At 52.9% G+C, this 20,670-nt stretch overlaps 1 protein-coding gene across 2 annotated transcripts in view; it reads right to left on the reverse strand.

Annotated features, from left to right (window-relative positions):
• Positions 1-20,670, reverse strand: part of ITPK1 (inositol-tetrakisphosphate 1-kinase) — a 179,118-nt gene that overhangs the window by 56,489 nt on the left and 101,959 nt on the right. The gene's annotated exons all lie outside the window — the stretch shown is intronic.

Consider the following 20,670-nt stretch of genomic DNA (forward strand, 5'->3'; position numbering starts at 1 on the left):
CTTCCATGAGAGCAGGTCATTCATGAAGCCCTCCTTGCCAAGACTCACACATACATATGAAATCATATTCATATCCCAACAGTAACAGCTGGGTGCAGTGGCGCAAGCCCGTAGTCCCAGCTACTTGGGAGGCTGAGGTGGAAGGATCACTCAGGCTCAGGAGATGGAGGCTGCAGCAATGCACAATGGTGCCATTGCACTCCAGCCTGGACAATGGAGTGAGACCCTATCACCAAAAAAGAAAGAAAGAAAAAGAAATGTCAGCATTAAAAGGCCATCTACTCAAGAGACTTCACATCACTGATAGTGCTCAGGGCATTATGTGGGGTGCAGCAGATACTCGAATGACCAAAAGCTTTCTCCACTTCACCCCACTGGATCTGTAGTCCTGGCCAGCAGTTCATGTCCTCGGTTACAAGCTAAAGGCACTCGGCTGTCCTCACTCCCCTCCCCTAAACACACCAGGAAGCAGCTTGGAGTAGTGGAAAGGTTATGTGACAGGGAATCAAGAAGCAGCACAGGTGCCTGGTGTCATCACCTCTCAGAGTCACCTTTGGGCATGTCACTTGGCTTTTTAGGGTCTCAGTCTCCTCATATGTGACATCAAGAGTACTGCAGATGACCTTAAGGTCCTTGTAAAGATGGCCTCTAGTTCTAAGGTCTAAACAGACCGAGAGAATGAACACTGTGTTTGTAAAAGTAAACTTGAAGGCTGCATGGAGGAGCTGTTCTAGAATGGGACAGACCACTTTCTAGAGACATTCCAGGTAACGGGAGGGCCACCCATGCACTCGTGCCTCCCTTCCAAAAGGGGCCTATCAGTCAAGTGCATGGAAGGGGTGACGCAATTCTCCCTCTGCAACTGAGGCCGCTTAGAACAGACATGCTTCTTCCTCCCCTCAAAGTCCCAAGAAGAGTATCTGCTCAGCTCTGAATAACATGAGGCTGATTCTGGTTCCATGTTTATTCATTAGGACAGTGACCTTTAAAGAGAGAACTGAGATTCATTAAGACATGAAGTTAAGCCAAACTCATGAGGGAAAAAGGCTACATGAAACCAAAGGGGAAAACATCTGACAAGCAGGCGCCAACAAGCTTTTGACTGGGGATGAAAGCTTCAGTATTAACAGAAGAATTATTCCTAAACATGATCTCTTCTGGGATGGGGACAGAGAGGGCAGAGTTTTTCCAGTCGCCCTGCTATCCACAAGTGGACTTTGTGCCAAGCTTTCCAGCTTATCTATTATACTGAGGGCCTCGTGCGTTTTTCACAAGTCTCAGAATTACCAAACTGCTGGGCGGGTGAGCACGCTGTACGGTTTTATCACCACTTAAAGGAAGACAGGCACAACCGTATCCATGGCAAACGGTAAGCACACGTTCCCTCGCAGGGCCTGCCAGCTGAAGGACACCAAGAGCGGGATCCTGGAGCCAACAAGGGCAGCCTGGCTCTCGGCAGAGACATCCAGCCCCTGCAGGGATGATGGTTGGAACACATCTGGGGTGGAGCCTAACGGTGCCTGCCCACAGCACAAGCTCTCTCCGGCTTTTTAGATGCCCCCAGCCCATGGAATGATGCCAAGAGGGACAACCGGCTCTCTGCGAAACTGCCACTGAGAATCTGAGCGGAATGAGATGAACGTCAGAGAGACTCTTTCCTCCTCCGTCCTTACAGCCAGGAAATGGGCAGGGAGTGAGACACAGGGATTTGCTCTCTTCTAATGGAAAATGCTATCAGAGTCCCGCATCTGGAGTTAACCCTCTGAGACTCGTCCTGGGTAAGGTCCATTCTGAATAAAGCCCTACCCGAAGCAGCTGCTGTGGGCATCACAGAGATCACGGATGTGAAGGGAGTTTCTAGACACAAACATAAAAGGATTCTCATCACCTGCAACACCTAAGCTCCTAGGGCCAAACCTGACACAAGGTCTCTGGGCTCACCCTGCCTTGCCTCATGCAGCTGACCCCAGGGGAGCTTGCTGTGCCCATGGAAAGGGGCTGCAGTTCTGGCCCATACCCACCCTCCCGCTGATGCCTGGGGTGCGATACAACCTCCCACCCCCAACCCCGCCAGCAGCCCAGGCTCCAGGCAGCGACCTTCCAGGGGATTCATTTTTCAGAGCTGCAACTCGAAAATGATTTATAGATTAAATAAGACGTCTGGGATATGTTTCAAAACAATCTGGGTTGCGGGCAGGGACAGAAGCAGGTCAGGGGGCAGGGACAGAAGTAGGTGAGGGACAGAAGTAGGTGAGGGACAGATGCAATGAGAGTAGCCGAAGTTGCTGACTCATAAGGCTGGGAGGTGGTATCTGGGAGCACGTTGCAGCATTCTCTCTTCTCAAATATTTTTCATTTTCCATAACACAAAGTTTGGGGGGAAATGGGAGGCAGGTAACCAGATCTTCCCCTTCTACCCTGATCTCCTAGGTGTGCCAGAAATGGATTCAAACACCAACACTATCTTTCAAGAAGAAACAAGAGGCAGCTACCCAGATGGGAAACACAATGAGAGATTAACTGTAGTAAGAATAATAATAAATAAAAATGATCATAATCAGCAATCATTTAAAAATAAAAGCAGTGGCCACTTACCTGTGACTTGCTATATGCACACTGCTGGATAAAAGGAATTTCAAACACTGCTTCTTTTCATATAAAAATCCTATTGAGTAAGAGCCCAAACTATAAAACTTTTAGAAGAAAACATGGTTATAAATCTTCATGACCTGCGATTAAACAACAGTTTCTTAAATGTGACCCCCAAAAGCGCAAGTCAGAAAAGGAAAAGCAAACAGATGAAGTGGACATCACGGAAACTGGAAACCCTGTGAATTCGAGCCCCCACCTGCCCTGGGCCTGTGCTCTGAGGAGAGCCTGTGTATGGCCCACATGGCAGAGGCCCCAGGGCCCAGACTGACCCCTAAGCCAGCAAGGACAGCTGCGCACAAGACAAGTCCACGCAGGTCTTGTAGCACCTTCCATATTTGTGGGTCCCCCACAGCACAGTGAGGGTGGCAGGGCTTCTCCCCATTTTTCTCAGGACCCTGAGACTCTGAGAGGTTTTGGTCAGAGACAAAGTCCCAGGCTCTGGCCTTGCCCGTCCTAACAGCTTGCTCCTTCACTCGGGACCCAGGGACTGAAATTCCGCCCACTGGGCTGTCTGGCCAGAGCGCCGAGAAGGTACAGGGTAACCTCCATGCCAGGGTTGGGAAGGTCCTGCTCCACAGGAAATCTCTCCTCCAGTGGGTGGGGAGGCTGGAAGGGAGGAAAAGGCCCCACACCAAGCCTGGAAACCCCTCCTCCTTGTCAGGCCTCAGCTCCCTTCTCTGTAGAGTGAGGGCTGATGGCATGAAGGGGCTGCATGCTGGGAGCTGGAGGCTCCCAGTCCTGGTTAACGGGGGCTTCCTCATTGTGAGCCCGGGCCTCACCTATAAATGGAGATTATAATTGTTCCCACCTCATGGGAGTTTTATTAAAAACAGCCTTATTGAGATATCATTCACATACTATACAATTCACCCAAAGCAAGGGCTTTTGGAATATTAACAGTTGTGCAACAATCAGTTTAATGTAAGAACATTTTTATCACGTCAGAAGAAAATCCCATTCCCTTTCACTATCAGCCCCAAGTCCCAGCCTCTGGCAACCACAAATCTTCTTTCTGTCTGGGTAGATCTGTCTATTCTGGACATTTTCTTTAAGTGAAGCCGTGTGATATGTGGTCTTTCGTGACTGGCCTCTTTTGCTCACATCATGTTTTAAATGCATCCATGTTGTAGCGTGCATCAGTGCTTCGTTCCTCTTTTTTTATGAGATGGAGTCTCGCTCTGTCGCCCAGGAGTACAGTGGTGCAATCTCAGCTCACTGAAACCTCTGCCTCTGGGGTTCAAGCAATTCTCCTGCCTCAGCCTCCCAAGTAGCTGGGACTACAGGTGCACGTCACCACACCCAGCTAATTTTTTGTATTTTTAGTAGAGACGGGGTTTCACAGTGTTAGCCAGGATGGTCTCGATCTCCTGACCTCATGATCCGCCCGCCTCGGCCTCCCAAAGTGCTGGGATTACAGGCATGAGCCACCACGCCCAGCCAGTGCTTCGTTCCTCTTTAAGACCAAATAGTACTTCACAGGATGGATGTAGTATATTTTGTGTATCCATTCATCACTGGATGGACATTGGGGTTGTTTCTACTTTTTGCTATTAGGAGCAACGCTGCTGTGAACGTACGCATATAAATTTTAGTGTGAACATACGTTTTCACTTCTTTTGGGTGTATAAATTGAAATGAAAATACAAAAGACCCCAAGATTTAGCTCCCCAGGCATGAATGTTTTAAATAATAATCAGAATGATCCACCACAGTATACAAGAGTAGCACTTTTCTGGTTTCAACAGGGGCAGTCACACAAAATATTCCATTTGATTCTCAGAGCAGCCCCATGGTTTACAGAGCACCTCTATTTTTATTCCCATTTCATAATAAAGAAATCAAGTCTCTGAGAAGCAATGTGTCTGGCTCAAGGTCAAACACAACCAGCTGGGGGGCTTTGCCAAAATTGAAAATCAGCCATTCCAGTGTCAAACCCCAGGCCTCTGCAGCGTACCTGGTTACCTACAGAAACACAGGCTCTGTGAATGAACTGCTATGAATCCCCAGAAAGGCTAGGCAGTACTTGAAAGCTAAACGCTGGCGAACTCTACAAAGCTTGGTCAGACAGGTCTGGAATCGCACGCGGGAGCTCCCGTCAGGCAAGCCTCCTACATGGTCTCCAGGCAGCCTCCACTGCAAAGCCGGCCTCCTGGGCAGTCATAGGTCAGCAGATGTCTAGGGAGTGATGCGGACGGGAACTCCACAGTGGGGGCAAGCCTGCCCCACCACCCGCAGGAAGCCCTCACCCTCCAGGGACGGAAGGCGTGGATCACATGAGGAAGGCGTGACAGGCAGGGCGGGGCGGGTGAGGTCAGGCCACAAGGGCCATGCTGCATGTGAACCTGAAGGCCGGATGGAGGCACAGGAAAGCCTTCAGGGAAAAGTTCAGAATTAGAGGTGAGTTTCAGAAAAATCCTGCCAGCTAGGAGCAACGTGGGGGACTAGGCTAGAAGCCACGAATAAAACAGAGGTTTGAGAGCACCTGGGTATATCAGAGAAAACCCATCTCCTGGTTTATTAACTTGCTTCCTTCCTTCCTCCCAAAAGCCAGTGTCCCTGTCCCCCACCCTGGGGAAGAGATATCACACAGGAGGACAGGAACACAGGGGCTGGGGCAGAGAGCTCACAGCCCAAGGCCGAGGAGGGGGTTTCCTCCCACTAGTCTGTTTGATCTGTCCTTGTTGCATGCGGCATTGGTGTCCTCAGGCTGTGAGAATGTGATTTCTGTAGAGTTAAGACTTTATGGTGGCCCCATGATACCCTCATTCCTGGTGCTCATGTTCTTGCATAACCCTCTCCTCTCAGGTGAGGGGAACCTGAGGCCCCAAACAGCAGAAGGCATCATTCCTGGGCTCATATTACATAGTATAAGACTCCAGCCTCCTGCCCTCTTGCTGCTGCTGGTTTTGAAGACACGAGTGCCATAAAGCCAGTGGCCATCCTGTGCCTGTGTGGCACGGACCTACAGATGCCCCTGGACACTGTGGGCAGCCTCCTGTAGCTGTAAGGAAATAGATTCTGCAATGATCTGGGGGAAGCAGAGCTCCTGCCAGCTGAGCCTCTGATGAGACCTGGAAGGAAAGGACCTAGCGAGACTCTCAGGGTGTCTGACCTACAGACACTGAGAGATGATAAATTTGTACTGCTTTCAGCTGCCACTTTTGTTACCCAACAAAGGAAACCCACACAGACCCTGACTGCTGTTTCAGTGCACAGGCCAGGTGTGGAAGGCAGGAGATGCCACATGCCGTAGTTCTCACAGGCGCTGGAAACAGGTGCTGCTATGTCGTGACGGTAAAATGAAAAAGAAAAGAGAAAACCTCCGAGAGGAGCAGGGAGCTGTGAGTAGCTCTGGGGAGTGGCACTGCTCTCCTGCTGATTTGGTGCCAGGCATGTGGTGGACTTGGTTTGTGAAAATTCATCAAGCTTGCTCACTTACAGATATGTACAGTTTTCTATGTGTATATTACACTTCAATTTAAAAAAAACCAATGCTGGGCACAGTGGCTCACGCCTGTAATCCCAGCACTTTTGGGAGGCTGAGGCAAGCAGATCTCTTGAGATCAGGAGTTTGAAACCAGCCTGGTCAACATAGTGAAACTGCTCTCTACAAAAATACAAAAATTAGCTGGGTGTGGTGGTGCATGCCTGTAATCCCAGTTACTCAGGAGGCTGAGGCAGGAGAATTGCTTGAACATGGGAGGCGGAGGTTCCAGTGAGCCGAGATGGTACCACTCCAATCCAGTCTGAGGGTGATAAAGTGAGACTCCATCTATTTAAAAGAAAAAAAAAAAAAGGCCAGGCATAGTGGCTCACACCTGTAATCCCAGCACTTTGGGAGGCTGAGGTGGGCACGTCACAAGGTCAGGAGTTCAAGACCAGCCAGTTTGAGACCAGCCTGGCCAACATGGTGAAACCTCATTTCTACTGAAAATACAAAAATTAGCCAAGCGTGGTGGTGGGTGCCTGTATTTCCAGCTACTCGGGAGGCTGAGGCAGGAGAATCACTTGAAGGCAGAGGTTACAGAGCCGAAATCGCGTCACCGCACTCCAGCCTAGGTGAAACAGCGAGAATCTGTCTCAGGAAAAAAAAAAAAAGGCAAACACAGGCCTGAACACCAGCATGGGCCTGCCTAGAGTCTGTTTCTCAGGACTCCAGCCTTCTACGTGGAATAGATCAAGCATCAGAGGGGGGACAATTCCATCACCTCCCCCCAGGACAACAGCAGCATCGGCTGCGAATGACAACAGCCTCCTGTACTGTCTAGAATCCTAACAACCACCTGGCTCCAGAAGGAGATACGTGTCAGCACCAAGGCGAACCCGGCATGCCACGCCCAGGGGAAATTTCCCAGCCGACTGTAGGATCCACTGCATCAGGGCCTGTGTGTTCAGTTAACACTCGGCCACCCCATTAACACCAGTGATGGTCCCCTTGACAGAAGAACTGAAATTACTTCCTTATGGCTGTAAAAGTACTCACTCACTCAGCACAATCTCACTCCCCTGGCTCCTCCTGAGAGCACAGCCAGGCCCAGCTGAGGGCCACATGGCCTGGCCTTTCCACCAGCTCCTCCGTACCCAGCACTGGGTGAAACCCTGGAAGTCTCTGGTTCCTGGAGCCTTAGCATCTTAACAGAGGTCCTGCCAAGATTCCGGGGTGACTTATAACATGCTCACCAAGAGCAGGTCACAATCCTATACATCTTGCAGGAATGGAAAAACAACCTGTGTAGATCCTGTTAGCGGCCCCATCTGACAATCAAGGAAACTAGGCCTGGCCAGATGCAGTGGCTCACGTCTGTAATTCCAGCACCCTACAAGGCCAAGGCAAGTGGATTGCTTGAGTCTAAGAGTTCAAGACCAGCCTGGGCAACATGGCGAGACCCTGTCTCTACGAAAAATTAAAAATTAGCCAGGCGTGGTGGTGCGCACCTGTAGTCCAAGCTACTCAGGAGGCTGAGGAATCACTTGAGCCTGGAAGGTCGGGGCTCCAGTGAGCCGTAATCATGTCATTGCACTCAGCCTGGGTGCTACAGTGAGACCCTGTCTCAAAATAAAGTAAAAACAAAAGAAAACGAAGTAGGGTTCAGAGCACCTAGTGTGTGGCCAGGGCTCTCTCTACCAGCAGTGGCCAAGATGGGATCTGAACCCAGGGCCTCTGGCTTTAGAGCCCTCTAGTCAAAGACCCAAGGCATGGAGGGCCTGGTGAAATGAAAAGCATTTCAACTCTAACTAGGGCCAGGGTTGCTCAGCAGCATTTCAGGAGAAAGGAAAGCCTTGCTCGTGTTTGCCACCTCAAGACAAGGCCGCCAGCCTGGCAGTCCAGGGAGGCCGGGCGTGCTCCATTTGGGGTCAGCACGAGGTAGAGCATCCAAGAAAAACAGTATGTCCAGTTTGCAATTTCCTTTCCCAGACAGAATGGCACAGATGCTCAGAGCTAACAAAGCCAGACGGTCCCTTCATCCAGCCCCCATCTTTTCAGAAAGGGGAAAGGAAGCGGTAGTGAGGCCAGGGTCGCACAGGAGAGAGGCAGAGCTGACACTGCAGCTCATCTCCACTTTTCCTCCCAACCCACAGTCCTCACTGGCTCCTTGTTCTTTCAAAGCCACAGCCGGACCAGAGGCTCTGCAGCTCTGCCTAGCTTTGGAGCAAGACAGAGAATGCAAATGGAAGACACACACCCCTCAGGACAGTAAATACGTGACATAACCGAAAGCCACAGTTCATAGGGCCTCTGTGAGGAGGATCCACGTGGCACAGGGGGAAGGGCATGTCAGGTCCAGCATTGTGCCGATGCATAGGAGGGCTCCCACGGCAGCTCTGAATGAAGGAGTGGGCCCTGCAGAGAGAGGACTAACAGACACAACAGTGCCAAGAGCAGATTTACCTTCGAAGGCAGAAAGTGTGGTTCTGCAGAAAGCAAAGCCTCTCCCTGGGAGGTCAGGTCACATGGGGATGAGCGGGGAGCCATGCTAAGCAATGCTTTCTGGGAAGGACGAATAATGAACTCTGCAGACCACTGTAGCTGTGAAACCAACCCATTGATTAACTTGTCACCAACCAAGGCCAGGGCCAAACATCCCCCAGGCAAAGCCTTCCTGGCACCTCCCAGAACACCTGTCTGTTGATTACAGCTTACAGAAAACCACTTCCACAGACAGTCCTGGGAAATCCACACCAGGCCTGGGTGCAAGAGAATGTGCTAGGAGGCCAGGCTGGCATAGGGGCAAGGCTGGAGATGCATTCAGGTAAACCTTGGAGGTGGGCTCTCGATAGTCAAAAGAAGGTTGCAGCAGCATCCAGTATATGCCAGGGCAGCACCACCAAGCCTAGCTACCCAAGGTGCCATTCACAAAGCCTACCACTGGCCTGTGCAGTGTGCAACCTACGTTAACAGCCCCTGAGAGTCAGCCAAAGCTTCTGCCTGCCAATCACCATCAGATCATCTTTTTCAGCCCAGCAGCACCTGGCTAACTTAACCCCACCGCATGGATCCGGGGGCACTGTGCAAGTTGAAACAAATGCAGAGTCAAGAAACTTGGTTTAAAGTCCTAGAACTGCCATTCACTTTATGTGTGTTTCTGAAAGTCACTTAAGTTATCTGTAACTCAGTTTCCCATCTATAAGATGAGTAGGCCAGAATAACTCACTTATAACATCCTTTCTGCCTCTTAAGTTCTAGATTATTTGATTCTGTGATGTGATGAACAAACAGAAAAAAGAGCTGTTAGGCCCCTGAACTGAGCCAGATGCCTCCCAGCCTGGAGACATTCAAACACAGGAGCCAGGGCCTGCTGTCCTCAGAGCACACCCGCAGCATGGTCACTGCACACATCCCAGTCACCTGCAAGCCAGCAACATACACGGTGACATGCACCAACCACCAGCACAAGCAAGGCTGTCCCCAAAGGCTGCAGTCCCCTGAGGCTGCAGTTCCCAGAGGCTGTGGTCCCCAAGGCTGCGATTCCCTGCGGTCTCTGTTTCTCCTGGATTCAGTCCTAGTACATTGAGGGCATTTCCTCACTTGTTCTTTCCTAACTTTGCTAAAGCGGCTCCTTGGGAGAGTTGAGCTCCCCCATCAGCAGACACTTGGATCTTAAGCAACCCTCATTTGTATTCCAGAGAACTCTCCCACGTCTGAGCACGCAGCCTGAGGCTTCCCAGACTATATGAAAGCAGAAAGAGTGGCAGCCCCTGAGAAGCATATGTGTGAGAGCATGTGAATGCGTGTATGTGTGCACACACGTGTGGCAATGAATGTTGTCTATCCAGCTACAGAGCAGCCATGTTCTCCCCACCCTCCCAGATGCTCCGAAGTGGCCGCTGTGTGGCTGAGCAAGGGAGAGGCGTAGGGCTGACCCGCACTAAAGGAGCAGGGAAGTGTGGGTGCAGGGGGCGCAGGATTGGGGGCTGGCAAGAAGTCTGTTCTGGGTGGTGACGATAAACCACAAAGGGCCACAGGCATGGGCTGGGGGAGGAAGGGCACTCCAAGCAGAGGGGACGGCAAAAGCAGAGGCCTGGGGTGAGGGAGCCCAGCACATTTGCGGGCCTGCTGGGAGCCTGGCAGGACTGAGGCAGACGGCAGTCTCAACACGAAAGGTTAGGACAAGGTAGAGGGCAGGAGGCAGACCAGCTGAGGAGTCTGGACTTAACCCTCAAGCAACAGGGTCCAGAGCTGGGGAGTGATAGGGACAGCTATGGGTTACAGAGTGGCCAGTCCAGCAGCCTGCAAGGCCACAGGATGGAGCTGGGAATGGATGGGGTCTTGGTGGCACGTCAGATGTGGTGCTGGCCTTAGGGGTACATGTGCTGGACCTCACTGTTCAGGAAGGACTGATGGGCTGTCTTCACCTTTTATACAGTGATCTCTGTTTTTTGGTAGAACTGGCAAAAAGAAAACTATGATGGAATCCGCTTCTAGAGCTATTAGCTCCTGAAAGCCAATATTTAAACCCACAAGTCAGGCTGGGGTGGTCAGACATGGAGTACAGAAAAGAAAAGTGAAGTGTGAGGACACAGCACCAGACAGGGGAGAGACAGCCCAGGTTCAGGGTCCGGGCAAGCCAAGTGAGGCAGCGTGATCCCACCCTTCCAGGGCTCGGAGCTCCCAGCGGCAAAACCAACGGGCAAAGAGGAGGAGACTGCCAGGATCCTGGCACCCTCCAACACTCTGTGACTCCATGCCAAGGTAAACTGATTAGAGACGCTTCCTAAGGTGGTGAAAAAGGGACCAGCCTGTGGTTGGTGGCAGTGTAACTGGCATTGCTTCTGCAGAGAGAAACCAGACAACAGTCCAAATTCAGAACGCGCAAATTCGGCATCCAGATTCCTAGGTGCTTATCCTACAGAATTCCTCACCTGTGTACCCAAAAATACACGTACTAGGCTATTCACTACAGCATGTTTCTAAAACATGATCAGAAATGCCCTAAGTGTACCCTGCTAGACAGCTGACTCGGTAAAGGACAGTAAGGCTGTTTAACATGCAGCCGTCAGAACAAGGCTGCCTGCAAAAGACTAAGATGAGATCAGGGCATACCGCACAGCCCCATTGTACAGGGACTGTGTCGCGAGGAAGACCATCTGTGTTCAGTCCCACAGAACCCCCTGAAAAAGCTCCAGGTCACTGGAACAGATGGCTGCCCTCCAAGAGGGGAAGCGGCTGGCAGGGCAGCAGGTGGACTCTGTTCACGAACTTGTTCCAAATGCACGTGCCACCTCATTCCAGACTGCTGAGAGCATAGGGAAAGCCACACCTAGGATCCATCAGACTCACAGTCCATGTGCAGGTGAGTCAGACTCAGTGTCCCAAGCCCAATGAGGGGTGGGAGAAATGCCAGAGCCCTGGGAAGGGCTGGGGAAGCTTCTCTGGAGCAGACGCCAACAACAACCTGTCTCCTCCCTGGTGAACAGAATAAATATAGAATAAGGGATTCAAAGCAACCAGCCTCCAGCCTCCAGGGAGAATGAACTGTAGGTGATGCCATTCCAGATCAGGGGAGGGCACTAAAAGGGGCTGTGTGGGGTGGGGCAGGGCAGGGGCTCGAGCACCCAGACAAACAGGGCACTCGAATGTGATTCTGCATGCAGACCCCACTGTGTCTCTGTGGCCTGTAGGTAACAGGCACCCCCATCCTGAAGGTGGGTGCCACCCACAATGGTCACTTCAGGTCATCCTCCCACGGGGGCTACTGAGGCATCACAGTGTCATGTACCTTGCTTAGCCGCCTGGCATGCAGTGTGAGCCATGGCTGGGAGGAACTGCAGGCTCTCTGGGGGAGAAACTGTTGTTCAAGAGCCAGTAGAAAGACCCACGCAGAACAATGGTGTTCAGGCCAAAAAATAACCCTGACTGCCACAGAGGAGAGGACCGGAAGGAATTATTTGGAGACAGCAAACTCCCCCCTTTTCCAGGCCCACCACTGAAAACAACACCTCCCCTCTGTCCCCAGATTTCACACCAAACTTTTATAAGCTTTCTCCACCTTCTGTCAGCGGGAGGCAGGCAAGGTGGCCAGCCAGGGCTGTTGCCCTGACAAATGTCACATGCTGTCGCAGCATCATCACACTAGTCAGGTCCTCTAGGTGACCAGGGAAGGATCCTGCAGGATGAAGGGACAGCTGGGATTTCCACGCAGACAGAGCTGGAGGGGGTCGGTCATCTGGCCCACTGTCACAGCTACCAGCTGAACAAGAGGAGGACAAGAAAGGGGCTGCCTGCCCAAGGTCACACAGAGCTGGGTTCCACCCACCTCAGCAACAGCCCCTTGCCCCCTAAGCACATTCCCACACACCTGCTACACACATTCCCACACACCTGCTCAGGTGGGCTTGTGTAGCTGCCCCTCTCCTGTGGACAATAATACACAGGAGAGCAGCTTCCCTACATCAAGGCCAAAGGTGACATGCCTGCTGGAGCCCCACCAACCCCACCCTGGCCCACAGTCACCAGACCAAGTCTGACTTTCAGTTCCCAGAAGAAGCCAATGCCTCTTGGCAGCCCATGGGCTCCCCTGCCTTGTCCATGTGATGCATTGCTGGGTTTGCCAACATAACCCACAGCCGGCAGGGCTTACAAACTAGTGACTGTAGGGAGAGAACAGTCATCCAGAATCAGGGCGCAGTTTGCAGTGGTGCTGCTGATCTAGGCAAGAGCACTCCTGGGCTCCTCACCTCTGCATCCAGCGACCCCAGTCTTCTAGTTTCTGGTGCAAGCTCTAGGTGCACAAGAAGAGAGACAGCTCCTGCTGCCAGGGGTGACCCGGCCACAACATCTACACCGTGGATGGCGCTGGCCTCTGCTCCACACTTTCTCTGTCCTCTTGCCAGTGGCTGCAGGCATGCTCAGAAGAGGGAGTCCTCCTGCCACCATGGGAGCTCCCTCCCTGCCTTCTGACTGCTACAGTGGGTGAGGCCCCTTCCTCCTCAGAGAGCTTGGGGACTAGAAAATGGCACACTGTCTGTGGCTCAACTTGGAGTCATCAAAGAGGGGAGCAGGCACAATGTTTTCCGGCCTCAAAGAGCTACCCAGCTCTCCCAAGAGGCCACCAGGCCCAGGCTCAGCCTGGCTCCTGCCAGCCCTCCAGCCCACTGCAGACAGCCCTGGCCAAAGTGCTCTGGCTGCACCTGGCTATTGCAGGTCCTTGGGCCTCTGTCCTGTCCCACTGAAGGGCCTGGCCAGGTGCTGTCCCCTTCCTGCTCCCCTCCTGACCTGCCCTTTAAGGCTCAGCTAAATGTCAGCTCCTCAGAGGATCAATAACAAGGACCTCCCTGTTCTCCCAGGCCTCGGCGTGTTTCTTCCTAGTACTCGGCATCACTGGGGCTGTGTTATCTTGTCCTCTATTTACCTATGTTTCATTGCCATCATCCGACGCACTCACACTCGGATACACCTCCAGCAGGGCAGGGACTGCGTCCACCTGGTCTTATTCATTGTTGCATTTGCAATGACTTTTAGAACTCTGGCACACAGTAAGTGCTCAACTAAGACTTACTGAACGAACATAATAGTTATTGATAAATGACCTCACAGATCAATGGAGAGAAAAACGGGTATGGGTCAGGGCCAGATCAGGGGTTGGTTGCCAGGTGGCATGGGAGGCCTGGGGCAGGGACCTACAGGGAGGAGCTCAGAGGATATCCTCATGCCTCACTCTGTCTATCCCAGAGGGCCGAGGTTAGCAGAGACCAACGTGTGGTTTACCCGGCCGGCTGTGGTGAGGTGGCAATGGAATTTACTGTATGAAGACATAGGTAGCCACAGTGGGCTTTATCATGGGCACACAGCCTGCACAGGCAGCAGAGGAACACACTGGGAAGTCATGCCACCCACACAAACCAGGAGGAAACAGAAAACAGGGTGTCCTTTCTGCCACAGGTATTAATATTACTGAAGAAATGAAGCCACAAGATGTTAGCCCTCTTGGTGTGCGATTTCAAACATTAAAACCCAGAAACTGTACCTGATGGGGCCTCAGTGTCCATACACAAATCAGAAACTACTTGACTGGCCCGCCTGAGCTCTCAGAGCTGCTGGACCCATCACTTACAAAATGCAGTGCTGCTCAACCAGGGGTGACATGGGCTCCCTCCACCAGGGAACATCTAGAGACATTTTTGGTTGTCATGAGGGTCGGGGTGAGGAATGCTGGCATCTGGTAATGAGCGGCCGGGAAGGCAACTAAGCACGCTGTATTGCCCGGCATAGCCCTTAGCAGCGCAGAATTATCCAGCCCAAGATGTCAATCATGTTGAGGTTGAGAAACCTGGAAATAGTGTGCATAAAAGTTCCTTCTAAAATGTTGGGGGAAATGTATTATTAATAAACATTAACATTTCTAAAACAACATGTCCCCAGACCCTGAGCTGAAAAACCCTGACTGTCCACACACAAGCAGAGGGGCTGCAGCCCACGTGCTGGCTCAGAGCTCAGGCTCCGGGGTGCCCTCTCCTGCCCCTGTCCCAACTAGGCTGTACAAAGTCCAGCTCTGCTCCTGGTTGGTAAGAGGGCCACACGTCTTTCTGGGTACCAGGCTCACTTTCCACAGGGGAAAGCAACTGTAACCAGCTAACGGCACAGAATGGTCCCACCCTCCCCAAAGCAGAAAGGGCAATTCCTGGCCTGGCCTTGGTGCACAATGGGCAGATTGTGTGGCTATCTCCACCACAGGAGGAGTCGCCTATGACCCAGGGCAGCAGCCAGAGAGGCTGACCTCACAGCCACCCCAGAACAGGACATGATCTGTTTCTCTGGGACCAGGGCCACCAGATGCGTCCAGCTCAGCCTCCCTGGCATCTGTTGGCCAGTGGTCTCATCATCACATGGCACCAGCTGTGTCAGAGGCTATCCCAGACGATGACCTCCTGCCAAGGTGGCCCTGAAATCACCAACCCTCATGCCACCCACAGAACCATCAGCTGTCGCCAAAGCCCCTCCAAGCTATGATCCTGGCCTTGCTGCTTTCTACCTGACCCTGGACAAGTGAATTAACTTTGGGGAAATAGGGGAAAATAGGCCGAGCGTAGTGGCTCACGCCTGTAATCCAAACACTTTGAAGGCCAAGGCGGGCGGATCACTCGAGGTTGGGAGTTCAAGACCAGCCTGAACAACATGGTGAAACCCGATCTTTAAAAAAAAAAAACAGGGAAATAATTCCATTATCTCAGGGACTGAGATGAGGACCAAAGAGGTAAGAGACGAGAACGGCCCACGGCAGAGTGGGCCACATGCTACATGCCTGGCAAATGGGGGGCCTCCCATGGCTCCCTGGTGACAACACAAACCCCTCACTGGGACCCACGGTTCTTACTCTGACCCCACTGGTCAGAAGGCACAAAGGCAAAGCTGACAAACCCACTTAGATTCTAGGATGTCATTTAATCTCTGATAGACTCAGATGTTATCTTCCAAGTCAGACTGGAAGACCTAGAACAAGAAACACCTTTGTTTCTTCTACTTCCTCTCCATCCCTGTGCTGGAGACTGCTCAATAAACATCAGGGGCCCACAGGGTTTGATTCAATGCAGCTGTGAAATCACGTTTGGGGTAACCGTGAGCCACGGCCTTGGGCAGTCCCTTGGAGGCGGACCCAACGGCTCTCAAGGTCTTCTGTGCCATCCTGCACCTTCCCTATGCAGTAGGCAAGGAGACTGAGGCCCACGTGGGCTGGCAGGTGAAGGGTGGAGCCACGAACAGCTCTCGAGTCCCTCTGACCCCACCTGGCCCTGCCTTTTCAGCATTTCCGCTGCCCTAGCACAGAATGCATCTCCTGTTTGGGGGACACTTTCATAATCACTGCCTCATTGACTCCACTTAGGACTGAGAGCTCTCAAGTCAGCTGGGGCCACAGGTAAGGCTGACAGAGTAGTCCTACTATCACCGTAATAACAATATTGGCATAAGCCATGGTGACTGACTGTTCGCTAAGTGCCAGGCCTGTACTGAGTGGCTTGCACGTGTCATCACACCCCAGACACAGTCAACATGGCCAACGCTTCCACACACATGCAGCACTCACACCACACCAGGCACTACGGGCATCCCAGGTATTAATCCTTTAATGCTAACAATAACCCTACAAGGTATTTCAATTTTTTTTTTAAGAAGAAAAGGGAACTATGCAGTATTAGGTTCCCTTGCCTGTAGGGGGGTCCAGTGAGATGTATGAGTTCATGTCACCATGGGGCAGACACAGAGCCAGCAGAAGCCTCACTGCCTTCTCATCCCTCTGCCGTGACGGCGGTCATTTCAGGCTGCAAAGCTGTGGCTAACCCTCTGTGGACTCGTGGCGCAAGCCAAGCTAAGCCTGTTGTGGGTGAGGGGAGCTGACTATCACTGCGGAGAAGCCTGGCCTCACCTGGTGGACTAGCAAGGAGGGCCCCAAACGTCACCCCTTCCCACCTGCTCCCAGCCCCACTCACTTCCTGTCCCCTCAGGAGGGTGGTGGGGTCGGGGAGGCACTACTGAAGGCTAAACGTGGTTTCTTTCCAGGGAAAGCACAGGAAGAAGCAGTGTGGCCAAGTGTGCATACTTGTCCTGCATCCTTCAGGGCAGGAGCTCCCTTCCCAGAACCATTTTAGATCGTTACATACTGAGAGGAGCCAGGAGGTGAGTGCGACTTTATCCTGTGTAGACAAGGCTCAAGCTTCTCAGAGGCTGGCCTGTCACAGCAGTGGAGGGAGGGGACACTTAGGACCACATGCAGGGGCACCTGGGGCTGAGGATGGGCACAACACTGAGTCTGCAGCCATGAGTTCCTTCTTCATCTTGGAAGCACCTGGGCTCCAAGGAGTAAACAGTGTCCTCACCTGCCCAGAGTTCATCTTGCACTGACAATCTCCCCTTCAAAGCAGGGCCTCTCTCTTGCCAATTATATCTGATCGTATCACTGCCATCCCCATGCCACCCTCCCTGCAGGATTGCGGGCAAGCTGCACAGCCTGGCATGAGAAAGCCCTGGAGCTCCGGCCTTGCTGCTCCCTCTCCAACCTCACTGACACCTAGAGACATCGCCACACACGCCCATCAGACAGCACCATCTGCCTCATGAACCCTCTTGGTCTCCTCCCTCCCTGCTCCCAGCGGCCCAGCAGAGCCACATCCTCCCTCCGCAGGCCCATTGGGGCACCTGTGAAAGGCCACCCCAGCACATGACCAGCACTGGGCATGCACCTCCACCCAGACACTTAGGGACTGCAGGCGGCAATGGGAACACCAGCTGCTGGGAGCAGACACAATCCCTGCCCCTGTGAAGGGACAGGCAATAGCCACTGATAAAAAATTATGAACTTCCAAAGGGCATGAAGGAAAAGTGCAAAGTTGGCAGGGCCTGGGACGAGAGCTGTGTCATTAGTCAGCTCATGAGGGAGGACGTTTCTTGGGAAGGGGCACTGAGCTGACGGAAGAGCTTGTGCAAAGGTGCTGAGGTGGACACAGGTCAGAGCCTGAGCAGCTGCTGTGGGGGCCAGGGAAGGAGCGGGCAGGGCATATTACTGAACCCGTGACAGGGACCCTCCCAGCATGTCAGCCCCATGTGCCCACGTGGGCTTGCCCTGGGGGCCCCTGCCTGGGTCTGCACACTGAGAACCAAACCTCAAGCAGAGCTTCGGCGGCACCAGGCTGCTGGCTCCACATGAATCTTGGAGCAGAACAACAACTGAATCATCCCAACTGAGTCTCCAAGCCAATCAGAAGCCAATCAAAAACACAACAAACAAATCTAAAACCCTGGGGCAGTGGTGAAGGTTCTGTGATAAGCAGCTTTAATGTTTTGCAGTAAGCCTCTGGCCCACACCCTCCACCGGCCCACCAAGGCAGCCAGAAGCAGGCACAGCCTCCTGGCTCTGGGACTTTCTTCCCTCCCTGGGGACCAGAGCTTTCACAGAGGCAGCTCGGTGCAGTGCTCTGGGGCCCTGAGGAACACCTCAGAAATTCATTTTCCTCCACCCACACAGCCCCAAACCACTTCCTCCTTCCTCCTAGGACCTGAATATGGCCTGTGGAGAAGGCCTTCAAGCTGAGCCCCTGCTGGGACAAAGCATCTTGCCTCGGTTTCCCTGCTCACAAGGAAATGGGAGGATCCCAGCCTTGGGAGCTGCTTCCCTGCCTCTGACTGTAGCATCCCTGTCCCTCTCACTCCCCAGACCACACTCATGCCTCCTTGTTAATGTCTGGAAAATGAAAATATAAACAAAAATTTGAAAACAAAGGGCGCAGTTGAGGGTAAGTGTCCGCCTCCCTGGGTCTACGTGGTCTGGCTCTTAACTTACATCTTATGGCAGAGGGAGGGGGACAGTTGATGCTGACAGCCCAGTGCCTGGTGGAAGGAGACCCCAGCCTCATCCTAGTGCCTCTCAGTCCTTCTCTGCCAGCCCCGCCTGCCTCCTCTCTCCTGGGACCTCTGGAAAGTGCAGCCCCGCACCCTTTTCCCCAAAGGATTGTTCTTTTCACAAAGGAGGAAACTTCCTACCTTATCAGATATCCGGCTTCTTACTGAAGCACAGACAGCGATGAAAATTTATCCCAGAAATACCAGTGCTGGGAGGTTACAGTGAGGTCACAGCAACCATCCGCCAAGACCCAGCCAAGACCCTGCCTGGGAAACGCACCTGTGGCTGCTTGGCAGCCTTAAGCCACATGTCCCCATGCTGCCCTCCACACGTTCTCCCTGTTAATATTCTTTTCTGCCCAGAAAAGGAACACAGCGGGCACTCTTATTCACTGTTTGGACATCATCTGCCTGGGCTGTGGGCTCTGTGTGTGTCTGGGGCATAGGCAGGAGGGATAAGAGCTTGGGAGCAGATGTTCCAAACTCTGGACCAGGCTAGCCAAAGCTGTGGCCCTCTCTCTAGGAAGAGCAACCGTGTGGATGTGATGAAGTGGCACTCAGCTACAACAGGTGCTTGACACCCACAGGCATTTACTCCTCCCAGCTACCTGCCCACCCAAGAAGGAAGGAATTGAGGTTGAGGGGAGGTGTGCGGCCCCTCAGTTTTGGAGCAAGGATCTGCCTTGAAGACAGTTTGACTCCCAAGTCCTCTATCTCATCCATCTCTGGAGAGGCCACATGGCAGGTGAGGAGAGCAAGCTAGCACAGGCTCAAATCGCACCTGGACCACTTTCTATCTGTCCTGTGTCTGCTTCCTCTTCCGCAGGACGGGAATCATCGAACCTTACAGCTCATGGGAGCAAGTGGGTCACCTACCATGAAGCGTTTTCCAGGAGGGCCTGGCATGTGGGAACTGCTCTACAGTGCTTTCTGTGGTAATGGTAATCATGGCTGCTGACATCACACATTACCCTGCCTTCCCAAAGGGCGTCTAGAAGGCCACTGTCCCCTAGTTGGACTCAGCAAGAGATATGACATCCCTGCCCCAAAGGTCTGTGTGGCAGCACAGGCATAGCTCTGTTTCTCCAGAGAATGTCCCCCAAGGCACCACAGGTACATGAACTGGGCACTCAGAGGCCTTCAAAGGAGACAGGGAGTGAGGCAAGAGCAAATGGCTCAGGGGATAGGAAGGTCACTGCGTGACTTGGGATCAGCTGGGGCCATACCCAGGACAGTTGTGTGGCTAGAGCCGAAGAGGAACAGAAGAGCAAGTCCCTCAGGATGAGCAGTGGTTCACCTGGGAAAGTCAAGACTGACCCCCGGCTCTGCCGGGTCCCTGTGGACAAGCTGCACAGGCTTCCACGCTTCCACTTCCTGGTTATACACAAGGCTGGTGAGTCTGCTCTGGGGGCTGTGGGAATCACATGTAGCACATGGGAGAGTGCTTATCCCAGCCCTGGCATGGGGCAGGGGCTCAGGAAGCAGCGTATCACCAGGGCACACATTTCCTCTCTCTTGTTCCCCGCTAACCCCAGCATACTCCTCCCAACAGGGTCTGAGTTTTTCTTTTTACTAGCAATCATTTTACAAATAAGAAAACTGAGTCTCCATGAGGTCACAGAGCAGCTCATGTTTCTCCCACAGCCTCCAGCCCTATGAAGAAGACAATGTCCAGCAAGTAGAATGGACTTGGGGCCACTGGCGGGGCAGAGGCCCTGGAGGGCACAAGGTGGGACATGCCCTGCCCCCGAGCAGGGGAGGCCAGGAGCAGGCTGCACCTGCATCTGGAGCCACTTCCTGGTGGGAAGCAGGAGTGTGCAGCAGGGAGTTGGCCAAGGAACGGGGTGAGAGCCCCAGGGAAGTGAGAGGGGCCAAGGCGGCCAACCCCAAACATGCGGGGAGAGAGAATGGTGTCAGCAGGACGGCGGCTCTGGGTGACCAGGAGGAGGGCGAGATTCCCTTTGTCCTGATGAAGAAAAGTAGGACACCAAATCTGTGTCTGTCACAGGCTGGAAACCCCGGCTCAGGCATCCCCAGCCCACCAGGCAGGCCCAAAAACAGTCACGATCTTGCCTGCATTTTCACTGACAATACAATTTGTTTTTCATGACCTCTGAGCTGCTTTCCAGAGGACAGAATCACGTTCTTGTCCACAACGGAAAGAACACAGGGCAAGTCAGTAGCCAGCA

This window comes from Aotus nancymaae, unplaced genomic scaffold, assembly GCF_030222135.1.
Source record: "Aotus nancymaae isolate 86718 unplaced genomic scaffold, 86718_ANA_hifiasm-v0.15.2.pri h1tg000011l, whole genome shotgun sequence".
Classification (NCBI taxonomy): domain Eukaryota; kingdom Metazoa; phylum Chordata; class Mammalia; order Primates; family Aotidae; genus Aotus; species Aotus nancymaae.